We start from the raw sequence: 20537 nt of genomic DNA, 5'->3' as shown, positions 1-20537 counted from the left end.
AGAAGTCATAAATGCATTCCCAGAAGAAGAGGAAGAGAGACCAGGCTTTACACAATGACCCAAACCCCTCAAATATCCTGAACGTTGACCCAGGACTTGTATAAAAATCTCAATATCACTTGTTGAGGAATTTTGATCTGACGCAGATTCAGCACGTAGGGCAATCATTTTATCCTAGCCATATATAAGATAAAGAATTAATATCGTCATAAATATTCTAATATATTTAATTAAAACAGATTATAAAACTTACATAATTTTCACGGGCATCAGGATGAGTCCACTCTCCATTACGATCAATGTGCGATGCAGCATATAATTTTGTCAGATCATAATTAGTATCTGAATCTTGCTACAATAAATGTGTTAAGATATAAAGTCATTATGATTCATCCAAATAATTAACTATATCCAATAAAAAAAATAGCAATACCAATTTCTTAGAAAGGCGATGAAAAGATCTTGAGCCTGCATGATGATTAATCTTCAATTTTGATCTATTTGTTTTGTTTATAGAACTTCGCTCTTGCAAAGAAATTGAAAATATTATGAAACGAAATGACAGATAGGACAAGTAAAATAATTAAATTTCATTATACCTGATATGATGGATCCTCAAACATGTCACAAAGTTTTTCTCACTCAGAAGGTCGGACATTCTGGAAAGGATGTTGGCGTGCATCTTCCTTCTTCTCAAACTTATTATAATGCTCATGACACCTCGCCTTATATTTGCGGAATGCATTCCCATAAGCTCTTCCACAGTCTTACGCTCCTCTCTCCGACCAAAATTTAATTCGAAATCATCCTTAAAAAAATAGTCACAAACACATTATCATTTATAATATTCTAAATTTAAGTAAAATATAGAAATTTATTCTACTAAATCAATGTTTTAAACATTACCAAACAACGCTTCTTGATAAGCTCTTTAACATCTTGGGGGACTTTCTTCCATGAAGCCGTTGCCAAAGGTGCGTAAGTTCGTGTAAGAGCACCCATATGTGATGCAAGCCAAGCTGCTGGTTGTCCTTCGCCCCCAGTATGTTCGTCAGGAATGTTAACCTTGATCTTACCCACCTTCCGATATTTTTCCAACGTCACCCCTCTAGTGGTGCCTCGACCTTGACGAGATTGTACTGTAGATTCTATAAAATATAACATTGTAATCAATTTTATTTATATCTCTATTATAGGACCTTAATTAATAACTTTTATGAGTATTAGATTTTTACCTTGTTCTGTAAAATCAATCTCTAATGGTGACAATGAAGGAGAGCTAGGAACAGGTGGAGATGGGTTGCGAACTTCCTTCCTCTTTGGCGGCATAATTTCAAACTACTGATACATTCAATAAGTAAAATATTTGTCATCAAGTGTAATGTTAACACATAATTGGTCAATCAGAATCTGTATCAGTTTCATTTGACAATTCGCTCTCATCAACTGTAGATACTTCAGATGGTTCAACATTTTCCTCAACTGTCGCATCAACAATTTTAGCCTCAATATCTTCTCTATTTAATGGAATCATCTCATACTGGCTCAAATCCACAAACAAATTTAAGGCGGGTTGACTCTCTTGGTATGCTTCTTGAGTAGAAGAGTCATCTTCTTCTTCATCTTGTCCTTCCGCCTGAGGGATAACATCATATATATTTCTTGGAGAATATTTTTGAACTACTCGCCATTGATTTCCTAACTTCGGGTCATCTAAGTAGAATACTTGAGATGCTTGAGAAGTCAAAATAAAAGGATCATCTTCATACCATTTTTTTGATGTATTAACACTCAAAAAATATTCATCATCACGGACTCCAGTACGAGGATTGCTTAAATCCCACCAATCACACTTAAACAGATACACCGCAAGCTCTCCCAAATATTTCATTCCAATTATATCGACAATAACCCCATAGAAATCAATATTTTCTCCATCATGACTTCCTTCGACTAGGACACCACTATTTTGGGTTTTCCTATAACAATCTCAATCCAGTGTGTGATACCTACTTTCCCGAGAAATACATGCAGAAAATCGAGCAGCGCGTCTCAATGGGCCACGCGCCAATGCATACAGTTCATCAGATATATCATTTGGATTATTCGCATGCAATTGTACAACCTACATATTGAGTAAAGCATATACTATATCAAAGTTGAAATTAATATTTTTTCATTTGTTATTGAGTAACGCATATGTAATTTCATTACCCGTTCTTCAAACCATCTCGGGAACTCCTCTTCATGTTTTTGGTTTATATCATTTACTCCTAGTTCCTTGAGCACGTTAATATGATCACTGAAATTGATGATTACCACAAATATTTTATATTTTGTATTTTTTTTAAATTAATGAGGTAATTTAAATTAAGAAAAAGTTATAACTTACTTCAAGTAGTTCTCTATCTCAGGGCAATTGTTCAGCACGTACCACTGAACTTTCTCGAACTCTCTTCCACACAAGTCATAACCACGCACTGCACCAATTGGATGAACTTGTTGGAAAAACACAGAAAATATATTCCGTTGTCTTGCTCGGTCAACGTCAAAGTTTCTTTCTGGCCGATCAAACCGAGTGTCAACTCCATGGAAATATTTGGAACAGAAGGTATGCCACTCATCGTCAATATATGCTTCTGCAATTGATCATTCAGGACGGGCCTTGTTACCCACTGTACGTTTCAACTTTCCAAGAAATCATTCAATGGGATACATCCATCTATATTGAACTGGTCCTGCAAGTCGAGCCTCACGTGACAAATGAACGGCTAGGTGAACCATGACATCAAAGAATGACGGTGGATAAATACTTTCTAGCTTACACAATATTATGACAATTTCTCGTTCTATTCGATCCAAAGCTTCTACATTCAACATCCTAGCACATAAGTCTTTAAAAAATGCACCCAACTCAGTCAAAGCCACGCGCACATCTCTGGTCAAGTACCCACAGATACCAATAGGCAAGATACGCTGTAAGAAAACATGACAATCATGACTTTTTAATCCAGTTATTTTCCAATCATTTGTTCTCACACACCTTGTTAGATTCGAGGCATAACCGTCCGGTAATTTGATCTTCATTAGCCACTCACAAAATGTAACCCTTTCATTCTTTGACAATGTATACCACCCAATCGGCATGTAGACAGACGAACCATTTTCTTGCAACTGCATTTCCCGTCTTATTCCCAACTGCTTCAAATCCTTCCTTGAGTTTATTGTATCCTTTGTTTTTCCTTCAATTGACATCAATGTTCCCAATTCGAATTCGCAAATATTTTTTTCAATATGCATAACATCAAGGGTATGTCGCAATTTTAACTTCGACCAGTACGGGAGTTCGAAAAATATACTCTTCTTTGTCCAATTCAATTCATTCGTAGCTCGTTTTCTCTTTCGTTGTTTTTTACCAAATTCATTACAACCAACATTTATAAATTGTGTAAGTACATCTTCGCCAGACAAATATGGTGGAGGTTGGCCCCATTCAACAGTTCCATCAAACATTCTAGAATTTCCACTCCATCTATGGTCACCAGGTAAAAATCGACGATGACCCATGAAACATAATTCCCTCCCATACGTAAGCCATTCAGATTTGGTATATTTGTTACAAGTTGGACATGCCATTTTCCCCTTAGTACTCCAACCTAACAAATTCCCATAAGCTGAAAAATCATTTATTGTCCACAACACCGCAGCATGCATCTTGAACGACTTGCCTGTTGACGAATCAAATGTGACAACCTCATTCTCCCACAAATCTTTCAATTCTGTAATCAATGGCTGTAAGTGTATGTCTATATCATTTCCCGGTGACCTCGGACCTGGGATGAGCAAACTCATCATGAAATATAGATCTTTCATACACTTCCACGGTGGTAGATTATACGGCATAAGTACAACTGGCCAAGTACTATGACTAGTACTCATGTTCCCAAAATGATTAAATCCATCTGTTGCCAACCCAAGTCTTACATTACGTGGTTCTTCAGCAAACCATGGGTGTTCCTGATCAAATTCCTTCCACACCTGGGAGTCAGCAGGATGTGACAAAATATTATCGTTCCTTACTCTTTCTGATGAGTACCATGTCATATCTACAGCCGTTGCGCGTGACATAAATAATCGTTGTAATCTAGGTATCAATGAAAAGTGGCGTATGACCTTTTGCGGAACATTTGCCTTGTCCGATGTCCATCTTGACTCGTGGCATATAGGACACTCGTTCAACTGCTCATTCTCTCGCCAAAATAATATGCAGTCATTCTTACATGCATGTATTACGTTGTAATCAAATCCGAGATCTCGTTTCAACTTTTTTGCTTCATAGAAGTTACGAGGTAAAGTATTGTCTGTCGGCAGTGCCTCTTTAAACAGCTCAAGTAACATATTGACTGCCTTAATAGATAATCGACACATTGATTTTATGTGAAGCAATCTTACGGTAAACGACAACTTACTATGTCTTCTGCATCCTGGATATAGCTCACGCTATGAATCATTCCACAAGCGTGCAAAAGTGTTATGGCCCCCATCATTTGAGCTTGATGTGTCCGTGTCACCTTCATCCATAAACATTCCTGCACCGATGTCACCTAACATTTCCTCCATATCCTCATCGTAATCATCTCCAACAATCTCTGGTTGTACATCTTCATCGATCTCTTCTTCTTCATGTGGAGCTTCAAATGAAGTTGGATATGGTTCGCCATATAAGACCCAATCAGTATAACCCTTATCAATACCTTTGACAAACAGATGCTCTCTTACCAAGTCTATCTTATGAGAACGCAAATTCCTGCATTCTTTGCATGGGCATCTGATACGCCCATCACTATCACATGTACCCAATGCAAACTCCAAGAATTTCTTAACACCTTCAGCATATACATTGTAATTCTGACCCAATCGATCGCTAACTCTCATCCAACTCTTATCCATGCCAACTATATTCATTACAAACAATATTGTAATGCATCAGCAAACAACTATGTATCATGTACCAATTAATGAGTATGCCACCTTTCATCGGGTAGTTGGTCCTATCCCGTTCGGTATTGTAAGATCATAGTCGCCAACCTATGATCTATTATCTGTCACGTCCAACAAAATTTTGGCAGCATCTCCTCATAATTCTCCAAATATGCTCGTTTGGTTGTGTGCACTGACAATTAACACGTCGTTGCACCATCACCGAAACTGCATATCCAGAGAACAATGGATGAATCTACCAAAATCATAATGTTGGACGACAACAGATATAGTTCTATAGTTTGCGAGAATGATCTTACAATCCCAAACTGTCCACTCTAGACAATTCAAGAGTTATCAATCAAGCATTCATCCGGATTGATAACTCTCGAACGGGTCTAAGGTTTATTTTGATGAACAAACAATGCAAAATATGCTAATATATGTCAAACAATAACAACATATTATTTATACAACAATACAACAAAAACTTAATTAGTAGGTATTATTTCAAGATTTATTCCAGATTTTAATTTAAATATTAGTTTTACCTGTTTATAATTAAGTATTTTAATTTAAAGATTTAGTAGTATTTTAATTTGAATATTAATTTTATTAATTTATAATTAAGTATTTAAGTATTATTAAATCTTAACTATTTATATTTTAATTTAAAGAGTTAGTAGTATTTTAATTTGAATATTAATTTTATTAATTTATCTTTAAGTATTTAAGTATTATTAAATCTTAACTATTTATATTTTAATTTAAAGATTTAGTAGTATTTTAATTTTAATATTAATTTTATTAATTTATCTTTAAGTATTTAAGTATTATTAAATCTTAACTATTTCTATTTTAATTTAAAGATTTAGTAGTATTTTAATTTGAATATTAATTTTATTAATTTATCTTTAAGTATTTAAGTATTATTAAATCTTAACTATTTCTATTTTAATTTAAAGATTTAGTAGTATTTTAATTTGAATATTAATTTTATTTATTTAGAATTAACAATATTAAATGGTAGTTGGTCCTAATTATTTGTGATTTAGTAGTACATATAATTTATAACTATCCCAAACCTAACGTATTCTGTATACGTTATTGATGTAATGTCATTACCCGTTCAAACGATGAGAACCTATGTTTGAACAAAATGAATACGTTCGAACGGTAATCCTAACCCATTCGAACGTATTCATTCCAAATTCCAGTCGTCTTCAACAACGCCGAAAACTCCATTAATTACAAACTCTAACAAACACAAACAACAATCTCAAAGCATACAACTTTCTAACATTGCAAAATATTAAGTTCAAACCATACATTTCTATTTTAAAAGAAATACCTGAATTTTTAAAGACGAAAAGGAAATAATCCGAGAATAATCACAAACTATCCTACAAATAATAATCCGAGAATAATGGAGTGAGATGAACAATGTTTTGAGCTTAAGGGCTAGTTTGAGAAAGAATACCTCTGATATGCGAAGGGGTAATCTTCGGGCGACCACACGGAGCGACAGCGCAGGAGGAGAGAAACAGAATTGTGAGGTTCTGTCGTGTTTTTGAAGAACATTTCATGTTCGAACGGTTATTTACTAACCGTTCGAACGTGAAAATATTAAGCGGGAGAAAATTTCCTCCTAATTTTCACGTTCGAACGTAACAAAAGTATGTTCGAACGTTATTGATTTATTACTGCTCGAAAATTAACCGTTCGAACTTTAATTTCTAACTGTTCAAACGGTATTGTAAATGTTTATTTATATTTTTTTTTCATTATACCTTTTGAATAAAAGAACAACATTAATATATATAGACATATTAGATGATACTATAGTTTAATTGGCGGGATATTTTCCCACCACTGCAATAATCCGTTCGAACTATAACAAATTACGTTCGAACGGTAATCCAGCTGTCTTTAATTGGCGGGATGTTTTCCCGCCATTTGCCTTGTCCGTTCAAATGTTTTTTTTACATTCAAACGTTAACATATGTGTTCGAACGGTTTACGAGTACCGTTCGAACACATATCCTTTATGTTTAAATATAACTTTTTTCATCATTAAATGAAAAGTACTATAACATCATATGTATTAGTTATATATACTATCATATATAATGTAATATATACTATCATATATATAGTAATCTATATTAAATATATAGTATATATAGTAATATATATTATCATATATATAGTGACCTATACTATCATATATATTATTAAGATCATATGTATTAGTAATATATACTCACATATATATAGCCTCAAATATACTAAGGTCACATAATAAAGTGTAGAGAAATTTATAAGATGATAGTATATTAGTAAGCTATACTCTATATATATATGTTGTATAATATCATATATAACTTTAGCAGGTAAAGTATAATGGAATATATAAAATTGACATATATTAGTTAAGTATAAACTCATACCATATAGCACTACATGCTATTATATGGTACTATATATATATATATATATATATATATTAATATCTCATATATAACACTTTGATAGTAAAGTATTATGATATATTACTATTATACTATAAAAAAATATTTTATAAGTTATTATGCTTTCATTTAAAGTATTCTACTATCATAATATATATTATAATATTACATATATATTACAGTATATATAATCTACTATAATAGTATATATATTATAACAATTTATAGGAATATAAATATAGTATACATTTAATATATTTTTTAATAAACTTACAAAACTTCTGTTCGAACGTGAAATAGTAACGGTCGAACGGTTTTATATTAACGTTCGAACTTTAACTATTAACGTTCGAACAGTTATGCACGTACAAGTTATCGCAGGCAGCGATTTCTCTCACGCCGCCGTCCCCACCGTTTGAAAAAGCGAGAAAACGTTTGAACGCACTACATTCACCGACGTCTGCCGTCGTGATCAGCACATACGTCAATCACTTTTCCTCCCAAGTAAAGGTATGTATTTTCAAACTCATTTTACCGTTTATTTTATAATTTTATGGTTTTATTTGTTTTTTTTTTTTTAAATTACATTTTTTTCATCAATAATTACCGTAGAACATCATAAATCTATCGTAAGATGTTTAGAAATGAAGAGTACTTTGTTTTTAGTCGAAGAAACTACGAAATCGATTAATTTTTGAGTATTTTCATGGCCACTGAGTTGACTCAGCCATGGCCAAGTTAGATCTGTTTTACGTTCAAACGGTATTAACCAGTCCGTTCGAACGGGTAAACCTGTACGTTCGAACGTTATTAATTGTCCATTCGACCATATATTTAGACGTTCGAACGCTAATTATTAAATTCATTCCATTAACATTTTATTAGCTTATTAAATTGTTTTCATCGTTTAATTGATTATATGTTCTATCAATTAATTTATTAAATTACTATTAGTATATAATTTTGTAAATCTTTTAGTCGTAATTAGATTTTATCACTAATCTTGAATGTATATTTTATTTTTATAATTTCAGGATCATAATAATGTCTTATCGGGGCCGTAAACGTGGTAGATCAGGAGAACCTTCCATCCAAACAGTTCGAGAGCGGACCGTTTTACTTGAGCGACAGGTAAAACTGTCTGATTTTGTCGCTCTTATATGGGAGGGTCATTCCCTCCCATCAGTATTCAATGATCGTGGTTAGGCACCAATCTTAGATCAGCGAGAAGAATGAATGGAGCTCGTTTCCTTCATTGAGATCGTTACTGAGTTCTATAAAGAGCTCGGTGCTGCTAGCCTAGACGATGGAGGGGCATATAGGATCTGTGTCCGAGGAGCTCCTGTTATATTTTCAGCAGACGGACTCACTGCATATCTGGGTATTCCTAAGCTTCTTGATGCCTATCCAAACCTGCCGCCTAGAGAGTCTGGTCCTTCAGGTGATGCAGCTATGTCTTAGGACTAGGGACTAGATTACACAGATGAGATCGATACACTTGCTGATCACGAGATCAGAGACTTGATTGTTGGTCCAGATGCTCCAATGTACGATGGCTCCAAGAGTATTAGGCAGGCAGATTTATCTTCTTTCTTCAAGATTATGAATTTGATCATTGCCAATAATATTGACCCACGGCAGCACAAGACCGAGGTCGGCATGGATCGAGCGAGATTTATGACACGAGTCGCTCGTGGCATCCCGATCGACCTCGTTGGTTATATATTTGAGAGAATCCGATCAGAGGCACGGTTCATTACGACAGATATACTTCCGTTTGGGATCCTCATCACTCGATTTTTGCTACATGCCGGGGTTGTGTCCGAACCTGCCGAGCGTTCCCGATTTTCGATGGCACCGATCAATAGCACCACCCTATCACGGAGCACGGGACACTCTAGATTTCGTTTTCGTGGGGCTGTTCCTGACAGGGCTGAGATTCAGAGAGATGCGCAGCCAGGAGATACGGCTGGTGAGACATCTACACAGGCTGAGACATCACGCACATATATTCGCGAGGAGATGGCTGACATATTGTGTGCTGAGATCAGCGTACACACATCAGCAGTGATTGATGCAGTGCATACTGCCATGTCTGAGTTGCGTACAGAGATTATGGCTACCGTCTCTGGGTTACGAACAGAGGTTAATGAGTTACGTACAGCGATTAATGCCAATAATGCAACTCATGTCACAGTTAGTACTCGACTGACACAGGTAGAGACACAATTAGCTGCAGTCGAGGATGTGTGTAGAGACCTCGCATCATAATAGTTTTTATCTTTTATTTATATTTTCTTTTGTTGTAATTATGAACAATATATATGGCATTTTGATAATTTACTTTATTTGGTTGATTAATATATATGTGGTTGATAATATTTATTTAACTAAAAATCTTATTTAACGTAAAAGAAATTATTAAAATATTTTAAATTAATTACATAAAATTAATTAATGAATTTGTATATATGATATATATTTTTTATATTTTGAGTTTCGTACCGAGATTAATATTATACCTTCGAATGTATAAATGTGGTGCTTGAATATGTTCTAATTAAATATATTCCGTTCGAACAGTTTAGAAACCTTCCCGCCAGGATTTGCCACCAAATATTTTCCGTTCGAACACAACAAATTCTCGTTCGAACGTTTTTGAACTTTCCCCGCCATAATAAAGTAATTATCCGCCAAATTTTACTGTTCGAAAGTATTTTTTAACTTTCGAACGGGAAAAATTTTTTGAGACGATTTAATTCGTCACAGAAAATACTATTCAAACAGTTATTTTGACGTTCGAACGATTTTCTAAATTCATCGATTTTTTGGGACGAAATTTAAATTTCGTCTCAAAAAATGACTTTTAGCGATGAAAAAAATTTCGTCCCTAAATAATTTCGTCCCAAAATCTCAAATTTGTTGTAATGTTTAGTGTCTATATATAATAAGAAAGTGTTACAATCACAAAAAGATTTTATAAAAATAAACTTTGAAACTAATTATATAAACTTCTCCAAAGTTATTCATATCTTGAATCAATTCCAGTGGGAATGCATTGATGCCGTGGATTTGAATCTCTTGGTGTACAGTGCACTAGAGAAATAGACATATGAAATAAGTCTCAAAATTACCTAATGTGATTATGTATGCACATAGGTTATACCTTCCAATTTTCATAAGATTTTCTTAAATCTTCAAGAAAAAAAATTAGGTTAATTTTATGGAATTTTGTGAAGGATGGTGCTAGCAAGCCACCCAGCAGTTATAAATTTGTTGTTTTCTTTTTATTTTCTTTCAAGTATTTTTTTTGTTTTTAACATTCTTAATCATTAAGAAAAAAAATAAATATATATATATAATTTCACTAATAACCACTTACTTAACCATTAAGTAAAAAATTAAAATGCATGAGGAGTAAAATTGAGTGGTAAGTTGAGGGGCTCCATTAGCATTTTCCTTTTGTGAAAGTAGTGAACTCACTAAAACTGGATTGTCGAAGTTTTTCAGAGAATTAAGTTATTATTGGAATTTGAAGAAGTGGTGGAATCCATTAAAAATAAATCTGAATGGTTTTTTTACTCTCTTGAAATTTTGTGAAAGTTGATTTTTCTTTTGTTAGTTCCATTGAGGTAAAATATTTTGATTAGAAGTGAGATTCAGAAATGAGTTGAGATGGTTTGTGAATAGTAAAATAAAAGTTGAATTATTTATTATATTTTGTGTGAAAATTTAGAAAAGTTGTTTTGGAATTTGAAAAAATTGAATTGTTTATTATATTTTATGTCAAAATTTGATAAAGTTATAATGATAAATGAGATTAGTTGAGATGAGTTGATATGAGTTTTGAATTCAAACAAGGCCTTAAATAGTTTTGGCAATGTTTGGTATAACGGTAATTAAACTGAGAGCAAAAAACTTCCAAGAAGATTTCCATTTCCAAATGATAAGTAGAATTTCTTATTTCCAAATCAAAAAATTCATTCATTATCATTTTTTGTAAAGATATTTTTAAAAATTTTGTTCTCAATAAAAACTAACAGATGATATTTCATAAACCTATTTTTCATTTTAGTATGTAAGCTAGTTTATACAAATTTATGTAAAATCTGGATGTTTTGGTACCACATTTAGTATATAATGCTACAATTGAGGTCTCAAATAAATTTTTTCATACTTAATGAAATCTAAAGTATAAAAATGTTTATTTCACTTTGAATTGCATATTAAGAAGCTTAGTATAGTATACTCAAGAAGTTTGGGGTCCATATTAATAAATTATTTATTCTCATACATTTAATTTTAGTTTTAAGATTTTTTAGAATTTACCTATTAAATTCAAAGAATTATTAGGTGCAAAGAAATTAATTTTGAAGCAACCACATTATAGTAAATAGATGATATATAGAAATTAAAGGAGCATTTAGAAAAAATTGGAGAGGGGCAACATTTCTATGTATAAACAGATTTTAGAAAACTTTAGAGAACATGTAAGGATTATAAATTTTTTTTTTTTTTTTTTTTTTTTAAGGGTGGGGGGCAATTTTCAGGTATATAGATTTTGAGAAAAAAAAATGGAAACCGTAGTTCCACCGATGTATAACACAAATAAATTCTATTTTTTAATTCTATAAATTTTTTGTTTTATGTCTTTATTATTGTTGGAATTTAATATTAATATTATTATTTTACTACTTAATATCTCAAATTATTAAACTTTTTTTAATGTGATTTTCGTTTATGAAAATATTAATTTTCTTATATCTTATTAGTTTGGATATTGATGATAAAATACTTTTTCATAAATCTAATTATAATTGTGAATGGTTTATAATTACTTTATATAGTTACCTTTGTATTATATATGAAATGGATTAAAAAATAAATATATGAGTCATCTCCACCCATTTATATAAAACGAGTTAAACAAGGTCGTGTCCAAATTAACCCGATATAAATTAATTATAAACAAGTTATATAAATTGTCACATTACATATTATTTATCTGGATCGTGTTAGGATCTAAATTGAACGGATCATATTTGAATTGATCCATAAAATCTAATACTCATAACTTGACATGACACGAACACGAATTGCCATTGATGTTGATAACATGACAAATGAAAAAAAAAAATGTGACCAATTTTGTTATTACAAAAAAGTATATAATAAATATTATAAAGACCTATTCATCCAGGGGGAAAGATTTTCACCGTACACGATAAAACTAAACAAAAACAGAAGTGTCACCTTCACAGGTTGCAAATGCTTAAATTCAACTTAAGTATCTTCTTTTGCGAAAAAAAAGACCGCATAACAAAGAAGGTTGTTTAAATCAGCCTGTAAGTTCCTCCATTAAACCCTGTTGATAACAAGGAGAGATGGTTAGAAGAATTCCAAAAGGCCATTCATTCTGCCATGAGAATTTTAGTTAAATAAATTAATGGAGAACCCACCCGTGAGATGAATTGCTCAGCATCAGTTCGTTTAAGAAAGTGTATTGAGTGGCAAGCAAAATTGGTCGTCTTATCATCATTGAGTACCACTCCGATATCTTCGAGGACTCTCACCTGGATGTACGGATCTTTGGGTGGCACCATATCCTGCCAAATACAAGGCAGAAATGATGAAAATAGGTACTTCCAACACTGAGCATTCATATGTATCACATAAAACACAAAAAGTAGATACATATATTTGCACTTGTGCGTGTGAGAGAGGGAGACAGATGTTACCACAGTCAAATCAAGGTCAAGCCTTGACATATATGATTGCAAAGCTGCAGACTGTTTCTTAAAATACTCTTCCTCTGCGTGACTTAGCTTCTCTTGAATTTCTTGAGGAAGCACAGGCCCTACCTTCCATACCAGACTTCTTATAATTTATGCTCTATTGTACCTGCATGGATATAAAACCATACCCTTAACTAGTGAACATAATAAATAAAAGTCATGTTTCGAGAATAAGATGAGATAAAGAAATATATGTATAGTTGTGAAATAATTTGAGTTAAAATATTTTATTAAATGTTAAGAAATGAGATAGAAAAAGTTGAATAAAAATATTATAAAATTAAAATATCGTTAGAATATAATTTTTTAATATGATTTTTGTTTTAAAATTTTAAAAGGTTGAATTGTTTTTTGTTTTTTGTCTGAAAGTTAAGAAAAGTTGTAATGATTAGATCAAAAAGTTGAAAATTTGAAATTAAAAAGTATTTTATTTAAATAATGTTTAAGAAGAAAATGAGATGAGATGAGATTGGTCTCAAACGTGGCCTTAAACAAAAACAGGTAGCTAGCTACCAGTAATATGCTCGACAGACATGGCAAGCAAGAAATATTACACATATGCCACTAAACAGCGCTTATTACGAACTAAAGAAAGGTGGTGGATGAGTGCTCCACAGTGCTCTGAATGTTTGGACGTCCAATCCTTCTTCTTGGATCTTTCTGTGGTAATATAAAGATATATATAAGCCATGTGAGCCATTCAAAACCAAACTGATTTTATTCATCCTTGCATATGAAAAATCTTAATAGAGATATTAAGAGATGTAGATAGCCAATTGAGGAAAGAAATTCCCAAAAAAACAAATTCCAACATAATGAGTAATCGGAACTTTCAAAATGCCAATTTTGCTAATAAAAATAACTATAGTTGGGAAATTCTATGAACTTGATATAAATTTTATTTAGGATCTGCTACATTTAAGAAGAGGCCAGAGACAATAAATTTGAAGATTGAAAAACCATGTTGACTAACAGAACGATAACAGGATATGGAAGGAAAAAACTGGAATGTGAATTAGCCACCCCACCCCAAGGAAAAAAAAAAAAGCAACAGCAATTCAAAATTGTCTCATGATTACAACTAACCTCTTTAGAAAAGTGATAACTCTCTCCCTTCACATTATTCAAATAAGAATGACCCACAAATAATTTATATATTATGTATGCATCTAACATTCATTAACTGCTTGTGTACAACATGTCTATACAACTATCTGTTCAGCCTCTGGTTCATAATCAAAGAAATGAAAGTAGTAGCAGCACACCATTTAGGATGAATTTGTCACTAAGGATTTTGGGGGTTAATTTCCCAAGCAGCAATGTCAAAGCTCATAAATCACATGCAGGACAAACGATATACAAAAAATTACGTTAAGCCCAAAAGATGAGACAGGATATATAATTTTTTGGAACAGCAATTTTGAATAAAAAAATCAGTAATAGAATAAAACAACAAATGGAGCAACAAGAAGCAGACAAGGAAAAAAGATTACCTTATCAAGGATTGAAGCTCAAGGTGATGTTGACTACATTCTGCTGTCACTTGATCAAACAGGTCGCTCTACATGATTATAGTAAAAATAAAATATCAAATGAAGAGAGAGAGAGAATTATGGGAGTCCTGAACCCAGAGGAAAGGTTGAAAATGAGACAGGTATGCATCATGCAATCAGAGGAACCATTCAAGTATGTAATCTGAAGAAATTTTTGCCATATAATCAATATAGACAATCTAAGTATTGCCACACATGCGCATCAAAAGTGTTTCCATATGGCATGTATTGCCACTTCACAGAAAAGAAAAATTTGGCCAGCGAAACATTATCCCTATCAATGCTCAAAAAAATTGAGGCAAGCAAGTTAGAAAGTCCAATTTCGAGGAAAGCATTTATTTTCTTCTGTTCAAAGAGCACATCAGAATTTGGAGGTCAACTTCTACACTTCCGTTCAATTTAGAAGCATATCAATAAATTTAAAATTAACCAAAGAGTGTACTGAGTTTGACAAACACTGACAAGATACCATGTTTGGAAAAACGCATTTTGTTTACTAGTAAAAAACGCAGGATTTATTATTTAACAGTAAAGCTCACAGTGCATATAGTTCAATTATTCTTAGCCCGATACCAAAATTTTCAAATCATTTTGGGACCATGGTGAATCGCCTGTCAATTATTCAACTTATTAAGAAAAATCAGAACAAGACAACTATATTGTTATAAGGAAAATATATATATACTTCCAACCATCAACATCCAAGATTCCCAACCACATATCAACAGATTTGATGAAAACAAAATTCCATCCTTTTTTTTATAAGTAAAAAATTCCATCCTAACGAACTCAAATATGTTGTTTTAGGCACAATGCATCAATTAATAGAGAACTTCACCGACAAACCAACCACGTAGCACCAAATTTTGAAGAGAACAAAATAAAATTATACACCAAATTGACAGCTAGATATTACCAAATTGAGATCTAGATATCACCAAATTGAGATGAGAAGAAACATACCCACCAAGTGAGTTTCTAAATATTTCCTGATAACAGGCTCCATTCAAAATTACCAAAACCTTTGAACAAATGCAGACACAAAACTGCCAAAACCTTTTATAATACAAGATATGTACATTACAATGAGGCACCGAGGGGATGACCATGTTTTGAAAAACATATTTGTTTTGTAGCCGGTTAGGGCAATAGAATCAATTTTTGGCAGGATGTGTGGTGTGGACAACACGCATTGGATAGGGCTTTTCCGGCTCTCTATCATATTGCAACCAATAGGGAGACTTTAGTGGCGGATATGCGGATATTTTCTCATGGTTCTCACCAGTGGAACATTCTTTTTAACAGGGATTTTCATGTTTGGGAATTATCTATTGTATCATATTTTTTCAGACTAATATATTCCATGGAGACCCCTATGGCACATCAAGATAGATTGAAGTGGAGGTCCAATAATCACAAGAAATGTACAGTTAAGGCGTACTACAAAATTTTGGCAACACAAAATTTTGCTCCTTTCCCTTGGAAGAACATTTGGAGATCTCATGTGCCTTCTAAAATAGCCTTTTTTGTATGGAATGCAGCTCTTGGAAAGATTTTAACTACGGACAATTTGAGGAAGAGGGGATGTGTAGTGATGAAGTGGTGCTATATGTGCAAAAAGAATGGAGAATCTGTGGACCACCTCTTACTTCATTGTGAGGTAACAAGGGTGTTGTGGGACGAGATCTTTCAAAGGGTCGATGTTGCTTGGGTTATGCCTTTGAGAGTGGTGGATTTGTTGGATTGTTGGAGGAAAATGCAAGGTTGTCCTCAAGTGGCAGCAATGTGGAAGATGATCCCGTTGTGCATCATGTGGTGTATTTGGTCGGAAAGGAATGCGCGATGTTTTGAAGATAAGGAGTGCAGAATGACGGAGCTAAAGAATTTTTTTATCCACACTTTACTGCTTTGGTTTTCAACCATTGTTTTAAATGGGAACAATGTTCATGACTTCTTGTCTTTAATTTATCGTTCTTATGTATTTAGGTATTCTTTTGTATACTTCTTGTGTACACGGGCTATGCCTATTCATTCATATCAATAATATTTATCTCTTACTTATCAAAAAAAAAAAAAAAAAAACAACCAGGCACTGAGACTTACATTGTAAGATGTGAGCTGCCCCTTTTCACCACTTGCAAGTTCTTTCACCAGCTAGCATGCCTTTCTCCCATACATCTTTCAAATGAATGAAAAACCAACTCAACCCTTGTCTCCAAATCCCCCTTAACAATCCTGTATAAAAGCCTATATTCATTGAAACATTTCATCTAACAAAGTTTATGCACATGGAGATCTCAACGGCCCATCGCCCAGGCCAACCCCAATAACATAGATGAGTCCTGCATACGGGTCAAAAGTCCTAGGATATACTGCTGATGTGGCGGACATTGACCAGCCACATCAGAGAGAGAGGAGAGAGAGAGAGACGTTTAGAGATAATAATTCCCATATTTTCAAAACATCCAAAAGAACAATAAAACAGAAAGAAGTTGAACTGGCCCTCTGTTTGGTAACTCGGAAGAGTTAAGTACCAAAAAACGAAAAAGTAAAAACCTTAGAAATTATGTGATTCCCAATTCAAAAACTTCACCACTATACAATTTCTAATACAACTATTTGGCCAAAGCATGGAAATCTCTCACTTTACTGGAAAGCAAAGGAACATCTACAGAAAGGTCGAAATTTCACCCCTCTTCCTTACATTAATTCTCTGTTGCGAAATGGAAAATAAAGAACAAATAACAAACGGAGACGGGGAGAGAGAGAGAGAGAGAGAGAGAGAGAGGGAAAACAAAGAAAAAAGAAGTGATGAAGTGTTGACTGCGTGTGCGCGTAAGTGAGAAAACAATCAAATCCCTTAATAAGTAAACCCAATAGCACAATCTTTAATCAGAAAATTCAACATTCAACACGAACTCGTGAAGTATCAGAAAAATATTACATTTAAGCATTGATGAGAAGAAGCCCACTATTTGGGACAGAGGACGCTCATCCCAGGCAGGCTGCAGGGGCTTCGGGGGCCATGGGCTCCAGAGAAATCAAGAAGCCTACAGTTAGGGACACTTGGGAAATCAAAAGCAAGGGAGAGAATAGATGGAGGCGAGGGGAGTGTGAGACGGTATGCGACACGGTAAGCATGGACGGGTATTCCCACTGGCCTCTTACGGCTTAACAGTTGGGTTAGTGACGGACTCAAGGGAGGGGAAAATAGAGAAAGAGCCAAGTAGCAGACATGCTTACCAGAGCGTCCGGACGTGGCGGTGACCGGAGAAGAGGAAATGGCGGCTGCTGGCCTCGACAAGAGATCGCGGGAGAGAGAGATCTGCAATGGACAGGACTGCAACGAAGAGATAAAAAGAGAGAATTAACAAAAACCGATTGTTTAAAAATTTAAAAAGAGGCGCCAAGGGGTGAGTCTCTGTAGCTCCGTTCACTAATGGAGGTTGCTAGTCCATTGTTTATTTGGTTTGGGATTTTGATCCAATTTGATTTAGGACTTGTTTTGTTATACAAAGTATTACAAACCATCGTATCTCATATAATTATTACTTTTTTAAACTCTCTTACAAAATAATATTAGTTAAAGATATATAATCTAATGGCATAATACCCAAACCTCCAAAATGGAGGGCTTGGGTTCGATCCCTTCTCGAATAAAAAAAATAAAATTATATTAAAAATTATATTTTAATAATATTTTATTTAATTTTTAATTTTCATCTCATCTCATCTCATTTGTGTAACCAAATGAAACCTTTAACTTTAGTTTCTATTTTTATTACTATTTTAGTGGGGTGTATGGGAAGTATAGAAATTTTAAGTTATTTCATAATTCTAATAGTATGTTTCAAGATGTTGAGAATTGTTTAGCATATATTGAGGGGTACATTACGATTAAAATTCACCAATTAATTGTACCTAAGGGAAATGCACTATATTGGAAACCTCCTTACCAAGGTACAATAAAGCCTAATTTTGATGGTGCATCATTTAATTCTTCTAATTCTGTGGGTGTTGGAGTTGTTTTAAGGGATGATAAAGGCGATGCTTTATTTGCTTTGAGTCGAAAAGAATTTGGGTTGTTTGAAGTGGATGACATTGAGGTTATGGCTGCTTTGAGGTGACTTCAGATGATCTTGAATTTAGGTTTTTTCCAATTTGCTATTGGAAGGTGATTCTTTGTCTGTGATTGAAGCTATTGGTTCTAAGGAACCTAATTATTAGGCAAAAGAATATGATCTCTGAAATTCAAGTCTTCTTTCTTATTTTGTGGATGATGTACTTCATGTTGGTATGCAAGGAAATGAAGTAGCTCACTTACTTGTGGTGCCTCCTATTTTATGGATGATACTATTCAATGATGTATCAATGTTCAAACTTTATTCAGTCTAAAGTCTTACTAGATGTTCATTTGTAATTGTATGGGGTTAACTTTGCTACTGATTCTATTATTATGAATGACAATGTTCTGTTCTTAAAAAATAATGCAGGGCACAGGCTTTACAAATATGCTAGTGATTCTATTTATATATTTGATTATATATGTTAGTGATAATAATTAATATGCTAATGGTTACATATATGCTAGTGATAATATATTATATGATGTTTACACACACTTTTTTATACATTAATATGAGTGCATATGATAAAATGTATAGAATATTAAAAATATATTTATCAAAAGGAATATGTTGAGAATTTATTAGATAATAGGCATAAAATGTAATTATTCTTGATATATATATATATATATATAGGGGTGCAAATGGTCCAGTCCAGTCCAGCGATGGACCGAATATTTTCCGTCCATCATTTTTCCGGACCGGTCCAGTTGTTCCATTCGATCCTGCCCTATTTTTTTATTTTTTTATTTAATTAATAAAAAAATTATTTAAAATACAAAATTAAATTAAGTGACTTATTAATGTAGATTATGTAACAAACTCAATAAAAAAAATACTTTATATGGTCAATGATAATAAATTAGATGAAAATTATATTATTAATTTATATAATTACTATATAATTAACTAATTGATATTATATATTAGTTAATTCATAGAATATTATCAAGTGTTAATAAAATATTTAAAATTTTATATTGTTAATAGTGATAGGTTAGATGAAGATATATATAAAATATTGTTAATTTATAGAATATTAACAAGTATTAATAACATATTTAAAATTTTATATTGTTAATTGTATAATTATTATATAAATAATATATATAATATTTTTTTATTTTTAGTTTTCATTTAGTCCGGTCCGGAAAAACCCTAGACCGTGGACCGGATAGAAACTTTTCGGTCCTCTAAAACGTGGACCGAGACCGACCGGTCTCAGTCTCGATTCAATCCAGTCCGGACCAAAACGGTCGGTCCGACCGGACCGTTTCTCACCCCTATATATATATATATATATATTAATAACATGTGATCAAACAAATGTTCATGTTTAAGATTAAAATTTTATGTTATAAAATTAAAAGTTTTATATTAATTAAAATTTTTAATTAAAATGTTCTATTATGGTTTATAATATTAATTTTATATTATATCAAATGTTATATTAATTTTATGTTATTTGATTATTATGAGTAATAGGATTTTAAAAATTAATCTTATATTAATTATCAATTTAGCATATAAATTATAATATATAATTATTTCATATATAATTATATATATTATATAAAATAAAAAATATTTTATATAATATTAAAAATTAAT

At 32.7% G+C, this 20537-nt stretch overlaps 2 long non-coding RNA genes and 1 pseudogene across 2 annotated transcripts; 1 reads left to right on the top strand and 2 right to left on the bottom strand.

The window, feature by feature from the left end:
• Positions 1 to 11104: 11104 nt before the first annotated feature.
• On the top strand, positions 11105 to 16858 carry LOC121264153. Its single transcript, XR_005940458.1, has 3 exons — positions 11105 to 11140; positions 12947 to 12951; positions 16286 to 16858. It is a non-coding gene; the product is annotated as an uncharacterized LOC121264153 (long non-coding RNA).
• LOC121264152 lies at positions 12589 to 17044 on the bottom strand (annotated as a pseudogene).
• A 597-nt stretch (positions 17045 to 17641) lies between these two features.
• LOC121264154 lies at positions 17642 to 18240 on the bottom strand. The gene is made up of 2 exons (XR_005940459.1): positions 18043 to 18240; positions 17642 to 17969 (listed from the first exon to the last, which is right to left on the bottom strand). It is a non-coding gene; the product is annotated as an uncharacterized LOC121264154 (long non-coding RNA).
• Between the last annotated feature and the right edge of the window lie 2297 nt (positions 18241 to 20537).

Source organism: Juglans microcarpa x Juglans regia, chromosome 5D (genome assembly GCF_004785595.1).
Source record: "Juglans microcarpa x Juglans regia isolate MS1-56 chromosome 5D, Jm3101_v1.0, whole genome shotgun sequence".
NCBI lineage: Eukaryota > Viridiplantae > Streptophyta > Magnoliopsida > Fagales > Juglandaceae > Juglans > Juglans microcarpa x Juglans regia.
The sequence above is the reverse complement of the archived record's forward strand: the minus strand, read 5'-3'. Positions and strand labels throughout refer to the sequence as shown.